Here is a 19,382-nt window from a genome sequence, read left to right as displayed (position 1 = left end):
AAACATGCAATCAACTATTTTGTCTCTAAAATGAGAGCCTGATTGTTTAAGTAATAAATTCGAGACTACAGTAATTGGTTAGCAATAAATTAACACTTAATTATGGTATGCGGGCAAACCTGTTTTTAATAGCGAGGGTGTCAGCTTTACAAGACAAATATGTTAGAAAGTAAACAGAAACATTGTGTAAAAAGTGAACACGAAGATAGTAACACTGGCACAATTTATTTCTTCATTATTTAATATTTCTTCATTAAAATTAACACATCTCTTATTCATTTATCTTAGAATTTATGTTTTAAAATATTATTTTTACTTGTTTGCTTACTCGTAAATTATGTTATTTCAACACTACGAAATGTTAAATATCAATTTAGCATAAAATATAGCACAATCATATTATATTAAGTTAAATTAACAGCTAAAATATATTAAAAATTCAACACAAAATTTTAACAAGAACTTAAATGGATCGTTTCTAACTCAAATGCAAAATAGTTTTTACTGTGTATAAATTAAATGTGACACACATAAACAAATTAGAACATATAAACATATTATTTTTTAAAGATATAGAACTTTTTTAAATTATTTGATCTAGATAAGTAGAATAGTTTGGAAATATGAATTCTGAGAAAAACTACCGTCTGCTTGAGAATATTATTTACGGTACACGGTGTAAACAGAGTAATGCTTAATTAGCACAAGATTTTACATGCAACATCTGCTGCTGGCAAAACTTTGAAAACTTTTTACACAATATTCCGACGTGTTCATGGAAAAACACTTATAAAACTACTTCGGATTGTTGACTTTCGTTATCTTGGTCAAGAATAGTCGCAAAAACAGTCGTAAAAATGTAAAATAAAGAGCGTAACTTTCCACATTGCTACGTAGTAGAATTGCGTAAACTTTGAAATACATGTAGTTTCTGTAATAGTGCGGCAATAATAGCATGCAAATGCAACGGAAAACACACCATTAAAGACCGTGCGGAAGCGAGTTTACAAGGAGCGATTAGTATTGAATGGCGAGGGACGAGTCGTTTGACGATAGGTGAAGTAGAATGGCGACACTTTTAATTACTTTGTATGCAATCAAGCGAGTCAAAGCAGACCAATTAGAGCCGTGAGTTGGCTGACCGTCGCGCCAGCCAGTTCGTAACTCTGAAATTGCGTGGTCGCGTGCAACGTTGCTAGTAGGGGATCTTCCAGCAGAATCTCGAGCGTCGCAGACAATTTTCATTGATGTCTTATTTTTCACGTGGCGACGATGCGGGAAAGTGGAATCTATAAACGAACGCGATTGGCAATTATCGGCAGGAAGTATTTTATCACAGAGACACACGTTTTAATTGTGAAATCTATAATCTTCATTGATATCAGCAACTGAAAATCCTTTATTTAAAATAATGAATTGTGCTGATCATTAATTTCATTAAGAATATACAGCCACGATCTCATCAGTATAATTAAGTAAATAATATTAATGATACACAGATAATGGAACATCAACGGTCTTATGATCTCGATAATGGTCGAGATAATTGCAAACCACTTTTATATAGAATCCGGAGTCACGAGAAGCATCAATGAGAAGCGACAAATAATGGATAGAAAAACAAGAGCGCATGTATAATTTTTTTGCAATTTTGCAAATATAATGATTATAATATATAGCATCTGAAGAAATTCTACGGAAAGCAATTATTGATGCAGAAATATCGGTAGTATCAAAGCGCGTTAATCTAAGTTCGCAGTAGCGTATTTCCATGTCCCGTAGTAATAAAATATTTTTGTCACGCAGCCGACACACCGTCCATTATACATAAATATACATGCGGTTATCAAGAAAATTGTATACAGGAGAATTATACTAATTACTTTCGATAATCAAAGAATAACCGACGCATGAAATTATCATTGACTATACTGCAGGATGTTTCATATCTTTAATTACATGTTGCGTGCTGCATAACAGTGCCTGAAATGTTGAATTAATCATTATTAACGAAAATTATATCTTTTATATCATTTTTCTTTTCCATGGCGTAACATTTCTCTTAGCTATCTAATATTGAAAAACAGCGTTACAAATTTTGAATGCTTTTAAAGTGATACAAAGCGTGCCTTTGATCATTCACTTGATAAACGAGCAGTAGGCAAACGAAGATAGTCGTGAATTTTAGGAAGCGCGGATCTCTTCTACCGTTGTAAACTACCCGAGAACTCGCATGTAGGAAGTACGAACAAGTTGCGTAAAGACGAAATAGTTTGTGGACTCTGCGAATTGGCAGGTACCTTCAGACTTAGAGACGATCCTATTTAAATGTACGAACGCAAGTTTATATATGTATATATACACATACTATAACGGTTGTGTACATATTTCCGTAATATAATTGGCCCAATTCCAGTTTTCTTCGATATCCTGCAGTCCTGTAGGATTGCCTGACTACGATGCCCGCCGCCCGTCAGACAGAGAAGTAAATTTACAGTTAATTAGAGAGGAACTGAACAACCTCACGATCACTAAGACGCTCGCTCTGGTTCTGCGGTTCTATTCAGTTCGTCCCCATAATAGCGAGACGACATGCAAGGTATATCCGTGTATATTTGTTGAAAAATACACGATAATAATAATCGCACAGCACAGCAGAGTGCACTTCCGAAATACAATATCTGAAATGAAACGTGTCGCGTGAGCGTCAAGCGCCTGATATTTCCAAAGGTGCGGAAATTATATTGTGGCCGATGTTTTAGCCATTACGTACACGCGAAGTTTCGCATTTTTCTCGCACGGGAATCAAAGTAATTAAAGTATAATTTCCCTCTCCCCTCTCGCGCGCCATGCGACCCGGTCTCGTTGAGTGAGAGCTTAACAAGTTTTCTTCGACACGTAGTCGAGACGAGATTGTTCTGAAAACTGATCCGAAATATCGCTTATGTCAGAGGGGAAAAAGTTGGGGATATATTTTTCATGCGGCGCGATGGTATCGCCGCCAAGTTGCAAACCGCGATCTTCAAGAATGTGTAAACCGCACATTTACACGACCGCAAAACTCTTCCCCCGACGACAGATCATAATTTACTCGCTGCAATACTAACGGACGTATCTGTTATCATAAAATATTCGTTATTATCCTACAACTATGTTTCATATGGGAGACTGGGAAGTCGAGATATATGACTCGTTATTACAATGTGTTATTACATCTAGAGACCGGCTCATAAATCCTCGTGCACGCGCTATCAAGTTAGTTGATAATACCACGATCTTACGTGGATCAATCTTAATAGATAAGCCGCGACACCTTGGAATTCTGTAGTCGATCACAGTATACAGGTATGCTCTCGTCAATCATTGAGTTTAATACACACCAGTACAGACATTGACATGTAATATCACATCTATATATACTGGCAGCTTCACCATCTATATAATCCAGACTGGACAATCCTATTGGCAAACATACGATGATATCTTGGAAATTGTATTGCGAGATATTGCATCTTGGTATTTATAATTACATTGCTAGTTTAGATAAGACAAGATGGACTATGTAGTACGTACTATTTATCGAGAGAGAAGCTCGATATGAAACTACTCGGATTAATCATCTAATTGAGTTTAAATTTTAAATTTTCTTTAATGATTCTCATGGATGGCTATATCATTAATTGTTATATATATATAATTATAAAGATACTGTTAGAGTGATAAATTATAACTAGATTTTTCTATCGGTGATATTTTCTATAAAAATGTATTGCGAATTTTTACATGTATAACGAATATTTTTAGCGGCGTTCTCAAAGAGCGTCTGTCAGCGACGTCACTCCTGTAGTAAAATGCATTATCGCGATGGCAGTAACAAATTAGCGGAATCCACAGACACACAACGTAGCAATTTTAGATCACTCGTAGGATTCTGCTTCGTCGCGTTGCGATAGTGTCAGCTGTCGCGGCGTCTGCAGCTATATGCATCGCCGTTTTTGTGCGCGAGCGCGCTATCGCGCGATAAATCGTTGTTTTTGGACAGTGACGCGTAAACGCTATTTAAAGTAGGATGCCGGGGCACAAAGGCAGCGGCAGGAAATTTATCGTTAACGGTGTCGTTGGCTCATTTTTTTCCAACGCGTCGTAACGCAAGTCTTCCCCGTGAGAGAGCCCTGAAATATAATAATATCTCACGGACTTCCGTCGGTTGTACCACTGACAAAAAGTACATTCATCTCCGTTGAATAATTCTTTTGCCATTAATCTGAGAAGTCGCGATTACTCTGTCATCGCGATGTTCTTAATGTACAGGTGTCGACTGTGGATGGAGAAAATTGTTCGCGCAACGATATTGTCGCGAAAAATTGTCTCCTGTTAAACACGAGCGTATATACACGTGCCAAGTAAAAAGTGGAAACGCATTCGCACTAGATACGAGAAGTGCAACTGTATATCTTCTGCCTCTTCTTCTTCTTCACTTTCTGTCTCTTTCTTTTTATACCTGATAAAACGAGAAACAATCGCTCGATCTATCTCGCGTAAAGGTGCAGTACTCTGAAGAAAGAGAGACGCGTTCCCTGTCGTGGGACGTGAAATGCGACCGGATGTTTGTCGCACGCCCAATCAGCGTCAATTCAAGCTTCTCCTCTCTCGACTGGCCTTACGTCGGCGCTAAGCTTCCCACACGCACGTATGTAGTTACTTCCCATCACTAGCCACGCGCCTTTTGCATGATACATCTCATCCTGCTCTTGAACCCCACCCGAGAACGGTGTGATAAAAATTGTCGATTACGATAAAGTTTTTCTATCCACATAATGCGTTTTATATCAGTTAATTTTCTAGGAAGATGTAGAATATGCAATGCATGCACATATAATCTTCATGTATTTAGATTAAGCTAGAATGGTTAGTCATTTTTTTAATTTCGAAAGATATTTTTCCAATGTTTCCTTGTAATCTGTCTTAACTTATCAAATATCCAAAATTCGTCAAGCAATGATATTTATTTATATATTTTTTAAATTTGTAAATAAACTGTAAGTCTTATAAATTAAATTTGACACTAGAAACAAGATCGTGGAAAAACTTTGTTTTTTCTTACTACTTATTTTATAATACTACTTGCTTTATATTCTTTTAATATTAAACGAATTGTTTTAGTGACAATATTTATTTATGAAAAGTATTGATATTTTTTATGAATTTTAAAGAAGATTCATATATATGCATATATCACAAAAAATTTGACTATTGCAACGAATTTTCTAACGACATTCGCGTAATGTTAATTTAATTTCTCAACTTACGATGCCGCAAGTTACAAGCAGACTTATAGTTTGGACTTATAGTCCAGACTTACAATCTGAAATTAGCTAATTAAATTGCGAGCGCTGCAAGAGCTCTGCCAACGCGATGACTAGTATCGCGAATATCGTGAGAGATAGAGTTTGTTCAACGTAGCGATACATTATTCATCACGTTTATTCGCCTACGGAGTTCCGATTATTTTTAACAATTATCTTCGCGAAGTAGTAGTAATTGAATTATGAAAACTTTGGTCGCAAATTTCACCGAGAGTCTCTTACGAAATTTATTCCGACATTAACTTAAACTTCAACACTAGCCCGTGCTTAAATTACAGACGTTCTAATAATTAACTTTTCCGTGTACGGGTTATCATATAAGAGCAAAAATTACTGTCAAGTATACAACTAAAATAATTATTTTATTTGATTTTATTCAAGAAGGAAAATATAATGCTTTTTTATTCCAAACACTATGGGCCGATTGTTTCATCTTAGATGAAAAGCTACGTGTTAATTTACTTACTGTATAAACAAAAGAGTAAGAGAGAGTAAGAGAGAGTAAGACAGTGAAGTTTACAGAAAAGTGGAACAACCCAATCCATTAAATATTAAAGGAGCAATGGCAAGTCAATCTCTTAAATTAAATAAGAGTTTATTATCTTTAACTTCTATGTGTGTCAAACTGTACATCAATCAATTTCTGTGATTTGGTTTAGAGTAAATAACGCCTATTACATATTAGCATATGCACGTAGTAAATAATAAATTTGAGGCAATTCATTTTTTTTTAGTTAAATTTTACACACACACATTATTTAGTTAAATTAACGACATATTGAACGAGATATTAATGATATAAGAACTCATAAAATTGAAAAGAATTTAAATTGGGTATAATTTAATATTATGAATTTAATTAACAGTGAAGTCAAAATCGTGATTTTCAAATAATTATCTTGAAAGAATTGAATAAACATTATCCTATCAGTTATCAAAGGTGATAGAATTTTTTTTACCTTCACAAAAAATTGTAAAAAAATAGGAATAATTTTTTAAAAGTCATGAATTAAAAATAACAAAAATGACACTCGTTGTATTGAAAAATGTATTTTTCTTATCGATATTATTTAATTAGTCAGTAGTTTTCTATTAAATTCAAAAATAATTTTTCTCTTTTTTGGAAAACACAATTTTTTTAGTTGTATTATTTTTTAAATAAAGGTGCGATAACATTTTTGTTGAATATTATAACACATTGAATATTTCAAATACTAAGCGTTTACATTTCACATTTTAGAAATAAATTATTAGTGAAATTAGAAATTTCTCAATATTTTTATTGATCAAGCATACGACTCGTGTGTACCAAGGGAAAACAATTTTCAATGGAAATTGCGAAATGGTAGTATCAGCAAGAATTACTGGATAGCTGAAAGTTTAAAGAGGCAGAGACAATATACTGACCGAACAAACATAATTTTCGACGTATCCCGATTTCGATGCTTGTTCTCCCAACAGAGCAATATATCATGAAAGAAAGTAATATATGGTACTACGACTTCGCCCCCGCGAAGGATAATCGCAAAAGACGACGACAACGGAGGAGAATCTTTTACTTTATTGACTTCTGGAGTCATCAGGGAGTGGTCGAAAGGTGAAGTTGCAGTCCATATTTATTCTTGCGACAATCCAGCTATTGTCTTTATGGACTTAATAAAAATTGATTTTAATTCTCTATTTATATTTTAATATACACTTTACGTCACAAATAGAAATTTATGAAATATACATACGTATAATATAAAAATGATGTAATACAAAACTTATATACAACATTATTTAATATCTCTTGTAATCATATTTAACTGACATTTGTCAGTCACAAAATATATTTCGGTCTAGATATAAAATGCGCTAAATGGATTAAAGCAAAGTAGACTTCCCTCTTTCATTCGCCTACTTTTTCCGTCTCCTTCGCGAGCTTTCTTATATACTGTACTTAGGTAACAGATACTTCCTATTTCCACGCACGACTGCACCCTAACTCGTTTTAGGCTCTTGTTCGTCGTACGAAATTCCGGCACGGCGACATTTTGCAGACGGCATCGAGCGGTAATTGCCGGCGTGCCGGCAAAAAAAAATTCGAAAAGAAAGAAGCGCGTGCCGCATAGACCGTGGCGTAATTTCAGATCCTCCGTCGCGGTGCCTCTTGCTTTTTATTCTCCCGTGCACCACTACGCCAATTTACGCCCAAGTCTCGCATGTAGGTAGAGTACGTGCATCGTTCTCCAGTAAAGAGGAAAAGTAGGAAAAAGTAGGGTGGCTGCGGTCTCATTAGCGACGGCAACGGCCGAGCAAAAACTCGAGGAGCACTCGACCGAGAGCCGCCGCCGGTCCGTCCGTTTAAAAGACGGAGGAGAGCCGCCATTGCTGCTGTACGGGGATTTAATCGGCTATCGTGAATACGCGCGTGCATACTGGAGCGACACACAAAGACACACGGTAGATAAAAAGCCCCGCAATTACGACCAGTTAAATGAGAAGCCGTGAAGCGCCCGCATCGGTTCCGCTGGAAACTCCGCGCTAATCGTAATCTCGTCTAATCCGCGCGATGGACGAAACATTTGAATACGTTCGTGACTACGTTAATCATGATTTTTATTAAAGGCGTTCATTCGCACGTACTCTGTTTTATTTAACACTAGAACCGCGGTTATTTTTTTTTTATCCATCTAATAGGTTTTTTTTTCCAGTTAATTCGGATTTGCACGTGGAGCTTTACAATTTTGTGATTTTACATAAATAATCATAATTACAGGCAATTTTACTTTTATGACGACAATCCTCCCTCGTAAAAAGTCAGATTGACTTTAAATCGCAATTGGATTAATTTAAACCCGCGGTTCTGGTGTTGAGAAAAAAAAAAAGACCATGATGTGTGATTGGAACAAGAATGGGGCATTAATTACAATGCGTTTTAATATGCATTATCTTTGATCAATTTTATTTCGTATTCTGATTGCTTCGATAGAAGGGTTGCTTTGATCAGATAGAATAGTTTGAAAATGGTAAATACGCCAGTTGGGCGATTGTTATGCACAAACGCTCTCTTTTATTGAATAAAATTGTATCTTTACGCTCGCGCTTTTCAGTGAATAAAATAGTGGCGTTTGATCCAAGTTACATCCGAGATCAAAGTGATCTCAGTTCACAATATTTTCTAGAGTAATAACATACACTTTCTCAGTCAAGAAAACATTTCAATTCTGATCGATGTTCCTAAAGCAGTATAGATTATTGATTTCCGTCGTAACAAGGTAATGAGAAATTGATTTCTATCAAGTTTTTAATAAAATGAAACGGCGCATAAGAAAAACGCCATCGCTCGTATTTAACTTAAAACGTTGAGCGCCGTGCCGGCGACACACGCCGTGCGCCAAAGATTTCCGGCAATATACTATAAAATAGCTAATCAAGTTGCATAAAAAGTAATAATTTCTAAACATTGAATAGTTTGAAGCTTCGGCGCCTGCGGGTACATCTATAAAAAGTGGTCGGCGCTCAATGTGTTAATTACAAGCGTGGTTAGTTTGTCGTAACAACGAGCCGCAGTATCCATTCAGTACTAAATAATACGTGTCACGTGGCCGTATCACAAATCGTCATGCATTCCGGTCTGGACCGTCGAGGCACAATGTGGTATGTACATCCAGGCCATTAACATTGTCCTGTTGCTTTCGCGAGTGCGTGAGAAGCGACCCTAATTCTGTCAATCCTGAGGGCGGCCTCCGGTACGGGGGTGGTGGCCGTCGATAGTGTGCCGGCGATGTTAACTCGTAATTCTCATCGATTCCGGTGTAAATATACCCGAGAGCATGTATATACCAGCCATGCAGGATTTCCGTTACGTGCTAGATATACCGCGCGGCACAGCATGAATCGCGGAGGAATGGCCGGGCGTACAAAGGGGGATGAAACGTGCGTACACGCGACAATCGAAACACGAAATGCGGTTCGAAAAGGAGGAGTTGGGAGGTAAACCGATAACCTCCCGTTCCTCTTTCCCGTTCTTCCCTCTTCGAAGAATTAATAGTTGCGAGCTCGGTTGCGAGTATCAGACTCTGCAGTCGAATATCGTTCGGTTCTCTAGTTTTCGCGAACGAAAATTATCGGACACACGATGCGCGTTGCCATTGTTTACGATGCAATCTGTTTTTCTTCTTGCACAGAATGTAGAATTAGCAAGCAAAGAGGGGCAATACGAGCCTTAATACGAAAGCTTGTCCTGAAAGAGAGAAACGAGTTTCTACTTGGTTGGCACGAGCACTACTTCCCATGTATTTGTGGGTGCATCGAATGTGACACGAGGATGTGTTTCGCCCATTGAACTCGAAACATTCGAAACGTAAAACTGCAGGAGGATACGCGAGTGTTCTCGGAGAAGTTTCGTGAGAGTAGCTCTCACTCGGTCTGGATCGTTTCGCACGATTCGCAAGCTCGTTTGTAAGTGCATACGTAAAACAAGATCCCGTTAGTTGTATGCGAAACCTCGCCAACAAACTAACGATCGTGCTCGATGATCACGAATCGCACTTGCAACATGTGATCAGACACATCTATCGAGCGACAATCGGCGTGATAGCCTGCCTTACGGTTAGTCCTCAATTCGTGATCCCTTGGTTGGTCGCACGCGTACACACACACACACACACACACACACACAAACACAAAATACACTATACCAAGTATATGTGTCCGTTATTGGTTGTAGGTGGTTTCGGTGGATTTCGATGAATTAGCTGTAGGATATGACGCAAACGCACGGCTATTGTACAATGTCCACTTGCGGATATCTGCGTATCGGTTGTGTGGCAATACAAAGCTCTATTCAAAACGTTTGCGATACCCTTGTAGCCCTGGCCAGCGTGTACGTACAACTCGATACCTTGTACCTAATATCACGCACGCAGTAGGAAGCTACGTGCCAAAGAGGCTGTTTCACGACGAACGTCAACGAATTAGTCATAGGACGTAATGCAAATTCCCTTTAAGGCTTTACGCTACTGGTTAGCATATTGGATTATGACATCAAAAGCGGGAAATTACAACAGACATTTTGCTTTTGTCTGCATATAGTAAGTAAATTTGATTTCGGCTTTTTTATTTATTATGGCATTAAAAATATATAGAATTTTATTGCAAAAACCAGCTTAATTTTGTAATTACTTTTCTCCAGAGTAGGTATAGATAATAATACAAGTTTTTATAATAACGTACAATAATATATAAATCTTGTCTTTCCAAGTTTTTAATGATCATCAGGTATCATTGTTGTAATATTCAGTTTCGCGGTATAACAATTCTTATGATTTGTTAGCGGTGTGGAACACGGGAAATCAAAATTGAGCGTTACATCATAGTTTATGAACTTCAGAACTTGCGGACAGTCCAAGCGATAGAACTCTCTCCAACAGATTCGGTAGTTACTCCCAATACGAGGGCTGGGATCTTTGCGCATCAACGAATCCCAGCTCGTATCCGAACAGGCGGTTTCACTAAACTTGGTGAACTTGCAACACGTCGCGCGAAATGCGGCGGCGATCAATACGAAAAACGCCACAGGATTCACAACTGAAGCGAGCGCAAACTGTTCGCAACTGTGCTCGCTCCCACGAGCGAAACTACTCATGGAAGAAATTCGCGGATCGCGCGCTCACGAGCAACAATTAATAAAGCGGACGAGGTAAGAGGTAACGCGAGCCGCCGTGTAGCTTGCCGCGTTATCTCGTGACGTGCAATTCGTTCTGAAGGGCGTGGCTCAGGTGGATTTCCATGAATTAACCCTTGGACGCCGCACAAATCTCCTGCAGTGTCGCTGTTATTCTCCCGTATCTATATATTCGCGTGTCGGTGAGCCCTCATACATTCCCGCTCAGCTCGTCGAGATGTTATACCGTGTCCCATTTAACGTACGTGGCATCTGATACTCGTTGCGGGTAACACGTATATATGTATGTACGTACAAACACCTACCTGACTCGCATACAGACTGCTGGTGGTGCAGCTCAACCTACATACAGGTGTGCCCCGTAGAAGCGAGCTTAATATACCCGTTAAAAGACTTGTGTGTGCGGAGATACGCGGGTATGCTCCGGCATGCGGTCGCAACGGCAGACGCTAATCACGTGTTTAATCATACCGCGTCTCGAAATTAACGCGAGAACGTATCGAGATACTTCCGCAAAGAGAGTTAAGTGGGTTCTGCAAGCCGACACGGCATTATGGAGCCCTTTACCTCTCATGGATTTACCCTTGGAAACTGCGGCGAGCTCGACGCATTGGTAAACGACTCGGGAACTTGGCATATCGGGAAAATATGAAGTAGTTCTCTTTAAAGCGTTATAGGATTCACATATTCACGTTGTCTCATTGCCAGTAATTTTTTAGATCAAATTGTACTCAGAGAAAAAGACATATAGCGTGGTAGCAACTATGAAGGTGATACATAACTATAAACAAGTTTTATATATAGAATTAATAGACACAATTGAATAAACTGTTTTATAATTATTGTAACTATTAAATAGTTTATTTAATTGTACACATTAGTTTACTCGATCATGCGCATTGGTTCTATGTATTTATTTAACTTGTGTAGTTTATCAAATTTATCACTATTGATTATATTGGAACATTTAAAGCAAAATCAAAAAGCAATACTATGCGATTTGAGATTTTAATAAACGTAAAACTACTGGCGCGGCGTAATAAAAAACGATATCAATATTCACACTGGCAGGCAGTACAATTTATTTCGTCATATTTTTCTTGTAGTTCTATAATAATTGAGATCAATCGTGACACAATTATGATGTCCTCGATAATTGAATAGTTTGACAATGATTGATATGTGATATGAATTGGTCCATAACATTCAATAACGTGCGAAACTGACGCTGAAAGAATGTTATCAATACTGTCGATACAAGCGCAGAGATCTTCAGATGGCAAATTCGTTTCCAACAACAATGTACACGATGCAATATAAGTCATGTCGCACATCGGGGGCGCCAGTAAATGTATCGTATCGCTGTGGCGCGGCCGGATTTCTCCGCTCCTGGCTCTCGGAAAGCCGGACCCAGGTGATTTCTCGTCGACTACACGTTCCCGCTCCCTCGCAGCACGCCGCGCGGCGCCGTGTCGCGGTAAAGGGTTTCGGAGGCGTATGGATAGCGATAAAAACGGGTTTTACGCGAGAAGAATCGACGAAGACACAAAGGAGAAGACAGCGGCGATATGTTTCGAATTGTGTGGAGTTGATATATGACGCAGTCGGACAGAGAGGAGAACGCAAACTTGGGTGGAAGGAAACCCGATGGACGGACAGATGCCGTTGGTAACTCTGGAGCAGAATGGGAGCCAATAATTCTTTGTGCCCAAGTGGAGCGCTTCCATGTGGATAGAGATACACATGACACAGTATGCATCCGCATATTGTATCTGTGTGCTTAGATACACGCGCGTGTATAAATTGCATCTCTCCCTTGAACAGTGCATCATGGTTGACTGATTGCGCTCTATTGATTAGGTTTCCAATTATTGGAGACAGTCCCGGTTGTTTCCATTCTCTCGTACCCCTTTCTAGAAACTTTCGTACGATGACTGCGAAACCCTTTATTAACCCATACAAAAGAAAATCGACTGGATATTACCTTACTCGAGCATATATATCCGTTCTTTCTGATATTTCTCTTCTTCGATTGTCGAAGTCTCTGCGCGAATCTCGTTATTGCGAGAAAATCATCGAATTGACATGGTAACTTCGCGCGTGCGCGAATTGTTTAAATAAACGATTCGCTTGTTAACCGATGCGAAATGTTTTATCGTTTGTGCTTTGCATTGGATGGCGTCGTCGAATAAATGTCGGTGAAATTGGCGTCGCGTGGACGAAACGAAAATCGATGAAAATGATGTTGCGACAAGCTTGTGTATTTCACGTATTTCATGGAGCCTCTACAATTTGAATAGCACAGCCGAGTACCATCGTGTCGATCGTCGAGTACTTATCGATGTAAACATGCTTGATACGGAACCGTATGAAAGGATTTTCTATCGATAAGCTGCAGCCTTTCACGTTTCTTGGCAACGACTTTGCATTATCAATGACGCAGATTCCTACTTATGCCTCATTACAATAATCCCGTTGCATCACGTGCGTCAAAACGTGAATCGAAAGAAGCGAGGGGATTGAGAGACACTTGACATTTCTACGATAACGACGATCTTTGATTAATTCTGCGAACAATTCCATTTGTCACGAAAATCACTCATTTCTCGCAGATGTGTGAAATCCAATTTTCTGTAACGGAATCAATAATCCAATTCATTTTCTTATAGATAATTCGTTTATGTGTATAAATTTTTATTGAGCTCCAAATAACTTTGAAAAATAGTTTGTTTCAAGTAATATACCTATGATTTAAACCAATTTATTGTTTTGACTTGTTCATGCAATTGTAATTATAAAATTGGTAGTCAGTATGAATCCGATAAACCGCACCGTTGATTAAACTCGTACTAGCCATTGATTTATAATTACAATTATTTTTATTTGTTTTTAATAGATATTTTTAAACTTTAACGCATTTTGAAAAACTGAATCTTTTCGTTTGAATAGATATATTTTAATAGTTATATAAAATCAAGTATCAGCCTTTTTATTTCCGCCGTATATTCGAAAACAATTTATTTCATTTGCATTAACGGTAAAAATGAATGGTTATTGAGAGATTATTTTTCTGCCGAGCTTTTCGCTGTGAGTACATGAAAACGGAAGTTTTTTTTCCGTTTGTCATTGAAAGCTTTTTCAAAAATAAAAAAATATCGCACACTCGTTCACAAAATGTTATCGCTTCGGATCAAAAATATGACAGCTTAATCCAATCTTTTATTATTTTTGTACATCAGAAGCCATTTATACGGAACACGGCAATATTATTAACAGCATCGAATTTCAGTTATTATTCAAACTACAATAAGATTAAAAATATATATATGACTTTTTGGATATTATAATCTTTATATCTGTACATGATTTTTTATGCGCAAATTGTCATAATATTATTGATTATAACAAGGTTCCAGGTTAAACGCTTTAATCCAACATTTAACAGCTAAATCATTTCCAGATGTGCCAGATGTTGCAATAAGCTTCTTTCCGCGGGATTGCAAATAGATTAGCGTTGAATTATCCGAGTGACCTCTTGTAATACACCAGACAGATGCTTCTACGGCGATATGTAGCACTAATTATAAATTCTAAATTGCAAGAAAACGGTCACAAATAAGATGAATTATAATAAAATTACAGTCCCATGACTTGCTCCCAAGATACTCATCGTCAGCTGAGACTCAACTGTTCCTCCTACAATCATCGTTTAATTTATATACATATCTTTTTTATTATAATTTTTTTTTTTAATTACATTTGTTTAATTTAAATTGATTTACGAAGTTATTTCGTAATTTTTGCACAATTATGTATCGAATAATATCTATTCAGTTTGCGGATTCTCATTACGAATAATGCCGTCAAAGCAACTGTCACGTAGTTACAGAGTCATGCATTAGACGCGGATGAAGATTGAGGAGAAACGCCGTCAGGAATTTTGCCAGTCAAATTCGAGCAGCTGCTGCACCATTAGAGGCATTTCCGCCTAATTGTTTCAACGCCCGAGCACTTGAACGCCGGCTCACGTTTTCCGCAGGCCTCAGAAATTGCGGGCGTACCAAAGTGGCGCTCCTTTGACGACATATTAATCGTCGCCGTGCTCCTCCGGCCGACTGTGATACCCGCCGTCGCTTATTAACGCTTCCCTCATTTATAATCTCGATTACAGCCGTACAACGGCCCCGTAACAATTCGCTCACGACTCGTCGTAATTATATTATATCGTTATTTTACGCGGTATTCAATTGCTGAAAGTGATTACGCGTGATATGACATTAAGGCTTTGTGCGGGTACTCGCGCGGAACGTGTGCACTCGGATTGGCGTTCCGTGTCGCTGCCGATCGGCACGTGCACATCGACACACGAATGAATAATACAATTATCGGAACGACAAAAATTATTGCAGATTCGCGGAGTAATTGGAATCGCAATTTCTTTCCAGGAAACACTGCATTGTCCGAACGCGGCACTGATCGACCGCGTTCGTGCATGTAATGCAACGCGTTTACACGTTCTCGCTGCAAACGAGTAAAAACCTTGCGAGAGCTCGTGTTCACGTCCTCTCGTGCGGGAGAGAGAAAAAGCCCTTTTGCGCAGCTCACACACCCCGCTCAATTTATCGCTCGTACGCTAGGGTTGCGAGTGCATTTCACGGATCGATTGGTCGATACCGAGTCTCTAATTAGTGCGCGAATTAAAAACTTCCGCACAGCTAAATGTAGAAAGTAAAAATGTCGCATATACACGGAAACGGGAGACGTAGACGGATTGATCTGTCGCTGTGAAACGCACAATGTATGTACACGAGATATCCAGACTACATCATGTAAAAGCTAGTCATAAAAATAGCTTCATCACTCTCGAGTTTTTTTTCACTTTTTTTGTTCGTTTTGCTTACAAACGAATGAATTAGATACATCGCTAATTAAAAAAAATGATGTGCTATTAAAGATATTAGTTATTCATGTCAAAGTGCAAGTCAAACGTCACGAATCGCGAATTTTTTTGCAAGTCTCTATTTATTTTAAATAGAAGTATAAAATGACATAAAAAATACGAAATCTTCGTATTATTGTTATTTTTGCTCGAAATATAATATATCTTGACATCTCGCAAATCTACGGTATAAAAGCCGTAGGGACGAGCGATTTTTAAACCGCCAATTCAGGTAATCGCTTAATGGTAGACTACTATAAAAAGATTGCAAATAAAATCCCGCCAGTCTCAGTGTATCGGCGTTGTAACGAAGTGAAAGCATTTTGCTGCAACGTTTATTTCGTTCAATTACATTTGGCAGCCATAGTGAAACTACACTACGGGCTAGAAAGTAGATTCCCCGAGCTTGTTTATGGTTTCCCATATATCAGCCTTACGAGCAGTTAACAGAAAGAAATGGCTTCAATCCTTTGTCCCTAATTTAGTCACTTAACTGTTAGCTTTTTTGATAGCAATCTTGACTACTAATCAACATTATTCACATTTATAATTTGATCTATGATATTTATATATCATACATATTTACTGAAAACTAAAACAAATATGCCGTTAATATTTTTTAATAAACTTGTACATCGCGTCCGTATAATGTTCTACGTAACAATTTTTAAACTTTACGCTAAAAATTTTAGATGATGACGTAATCGTTTTAGAAAATAATTTTCTTTAGAGAAATACCTTTTTGTGATTATTTTTATTTTGCGAATATCTGTGCGCGTATCGAATTTAATTAGTCAAACAAAAACGGCGTAAGTCAAATATCGGTCCCCTATCTTTGAGAAGAGTATTACGAAATTTACCACAGCTACCGCTGGTCTCAAATCGATGCGGCCACAATCCCAATGCTCTGGCCGTGGAAAACCAATACGAAGAAACCGCGCACTCGCTGTAGACGAATTCAATTGAAGATTACAAGACCGAAAGAGACTCACGTTTTCCATTTTCCCAAATTTGTCGTAAAGTTGAAAAAAAATCTTTATGTAATTTCGATAAACTGCTTGAATTTCTTTTTTGTATTTGTTGATTTGAATTAAACCGTGCTTGACATGTTAGTTTTATTACGTATCTTTAGTGACAATAAAAAATGATACACAGGCTAAGATACAAAATAAGATTGTATATCTCACTCAATATCGTGAAAAATTGGAGAATGTGACTTCTGTTTCTATGCAATCCACAATTCCCAATGGTGCGCCACGACCAACGAGAGATTCGCCGTAACGCTGCCAGTAGAATACGGTACCCCAGAGGCGAGTCACATTGCGACGAGAAGAACCAAAAAACCTCGGTATGAGAACGAATAGTAAAAGAGATAGAAGAGAGAGAGAGAAGAGTGAGAGGGGGGAGAAATGGAAGGGAAAGAGAGAGAGAGAGAACCACGACTTCCTGAAGAAGTAATTTCTGTCGCCTCGAAATCAGTTTCGCCGGACGTCCGTAAATTGCCGGATGCTCCCTCACGCCCTTCCGAACCGATCGGGATTCTACCTTCTGGTCACCCTCGCCACTCAATCAGAGGGTAAAAGTCCCGCGCGCGCGCGCTACTCGCGAAAGGAGAGAGATCTCTTTTCCGATCTCTTCTTTTTTTTTTCTCTCCCATTTTGCCACGACCAAAGGAGCATCCCCCAACGATTCCATTCTCCTCCAGTCTCTCTTGATTTTCACCCCGTCTCACTACCGGCCGATTGACGGAGCAGTTTCAGTCCTTCGACTTTTGCCCCGTGCCAACCTCCTCCGCGCCATCGCGAAGAGTAAAACCGCAGAAGCAATTTACTATCGTGTGCTTTCGGTCACGTACCCGATGGAGAGACGCGTGTAGTCGCGCGCGAAATGTGAGTGCCGTAGGAAGGCCAGAGCGATCGAATGGCCGAACACGAAGGGTTGTGCTGATTCTGAGAGCTATATGAGAGAGCTGCGGCGCACGATAACAGATGTGCATCGTGACGCGGAACGTACTTCTGAGGCTGGTAAAATCAATGTGCCGATAAAATGCATTACTTATACGCTGCCGTGTATCAATACGTGACAAGATGACAAATGCGAAACGTGTTAAACTCTCCGAACCTACTATTTTATCTCGGTTTGCACGATAATGTCTATGGAAGTAATTTATACATAAATCACAATTAACAAAATCAACTCTAAGATATATTTCGAACTTGCAGCTTACACATTTATTAAAATATTCATTAATCTAGTTGTTCAAAACTAATTATAACGAACAAATATCGTTTTTATTAATACTCAAAATGTTTCAAAATTATTTTAATTCATTTATCTTTAAATGATTTAGCAAATAATATGAGACAGATTAATGTGATATTATTTTGATTTACTTCAAATATTTAACTTTATTTGTTCTTACACAGACAGGATTAATGCAACCGTTATATCAATGCCATCGATGTTACCTCTGCAAATAGCTCGCTATTCCATTAAGCAACTGCAGCCATTAATACAGTGCAATATCGTAGCCGAAATGTCTCAAATATGGATTACATCATTGAATTGCATTTTGAGTAATGTAATTAAATGCGTGATTAAATTCTACGAAAGATTACATTGTTATCTCTTAAGAATGATTTATTTTCAAACTTAGAATACATCAGTTTTATTAATTATTCCTAAATAAGGAACAATTAAGGTTTTCTATATCTAAAAATACAATTTTTAAATACTTTTAAATGAGAGTCTTAGTCCATAATTGTACGACTTGTTTTCATCAAATCATGTATACATTTCAATTTTAAACTTTCCATATTAGATCAACAAAAAATAACTGTTTTGTCTTTGAAGAGCATTATAGGGTATTATACATACCCCAAAGATTTTTCATATTGAATACACTGTCATCAAAAATATGTGGCACATCAGGATTTTTAGCAAATTGTATAATGTCTTTACAAAAATTTTTATTAACTTTGAAATCGATTTTTTTATTATTATATATTTTCTTCTTTCTTTTCGTTACCTTAAAAGTACTAATTTTTTATTTATGTCACTTTTCTATCAACGCAGCGATATGTCGACAGATGTCAAAACTTATACTAGCTTCAAACAAGAAAGAAGAAGGATATACATATACATCATAATTTTATTTTACTTACCTCTATTTGAATATCATATTTCATATATTTTATATTGTTGTTACTAAATGTTGCCTATATTAAGTAATAATATAAAATATTGATGAAGTATGATTTAAGCGATTAATACGCATTCGGCAACTCTCCTCTGAATACGTGCAAATTGCTTGGTAACTGGCTATGTACATTACATGTATATATAGTATTATTTTTGGCTCAAGATAACTCTTACATGAAGTGGCTAATACATTTAACAACCGGAC

General features: G+C 37.8%; 1 protein-coding gene across 1 annotated transcript in view; it reads left to right on the top strand.

The window, feature by feature from the left end:
- The window catches only part of sfl (N-deacetylase and N-sulfotransferase sfl), a 74,468-nt gene that overhangs the window by 227 nt on the left and 54,859 nt on the right, over nucleotides 1-19,382 (top strand). The window lies entirely within an intron of this gene.

Source organism: Cyphomyrmex costatus, unplaced genomic scaffold (genome assembly GCF_001594065.2).
Source record: "Cyphomyrmex costatus isolate MS0001 unplaced genomic scaffold, Ccosl1.0 scaffold30, whole genome shotgun sequence".
NCBI lineage: Eukaryota > Metazoa > Arthropoda > Insecta > Hymenoptera > Formicidae > Cyphomyrmex > Cyphomyrmex costatus.
This window is presented reverse-complemented; position numbering and strand designations above follow the sequence as displayed.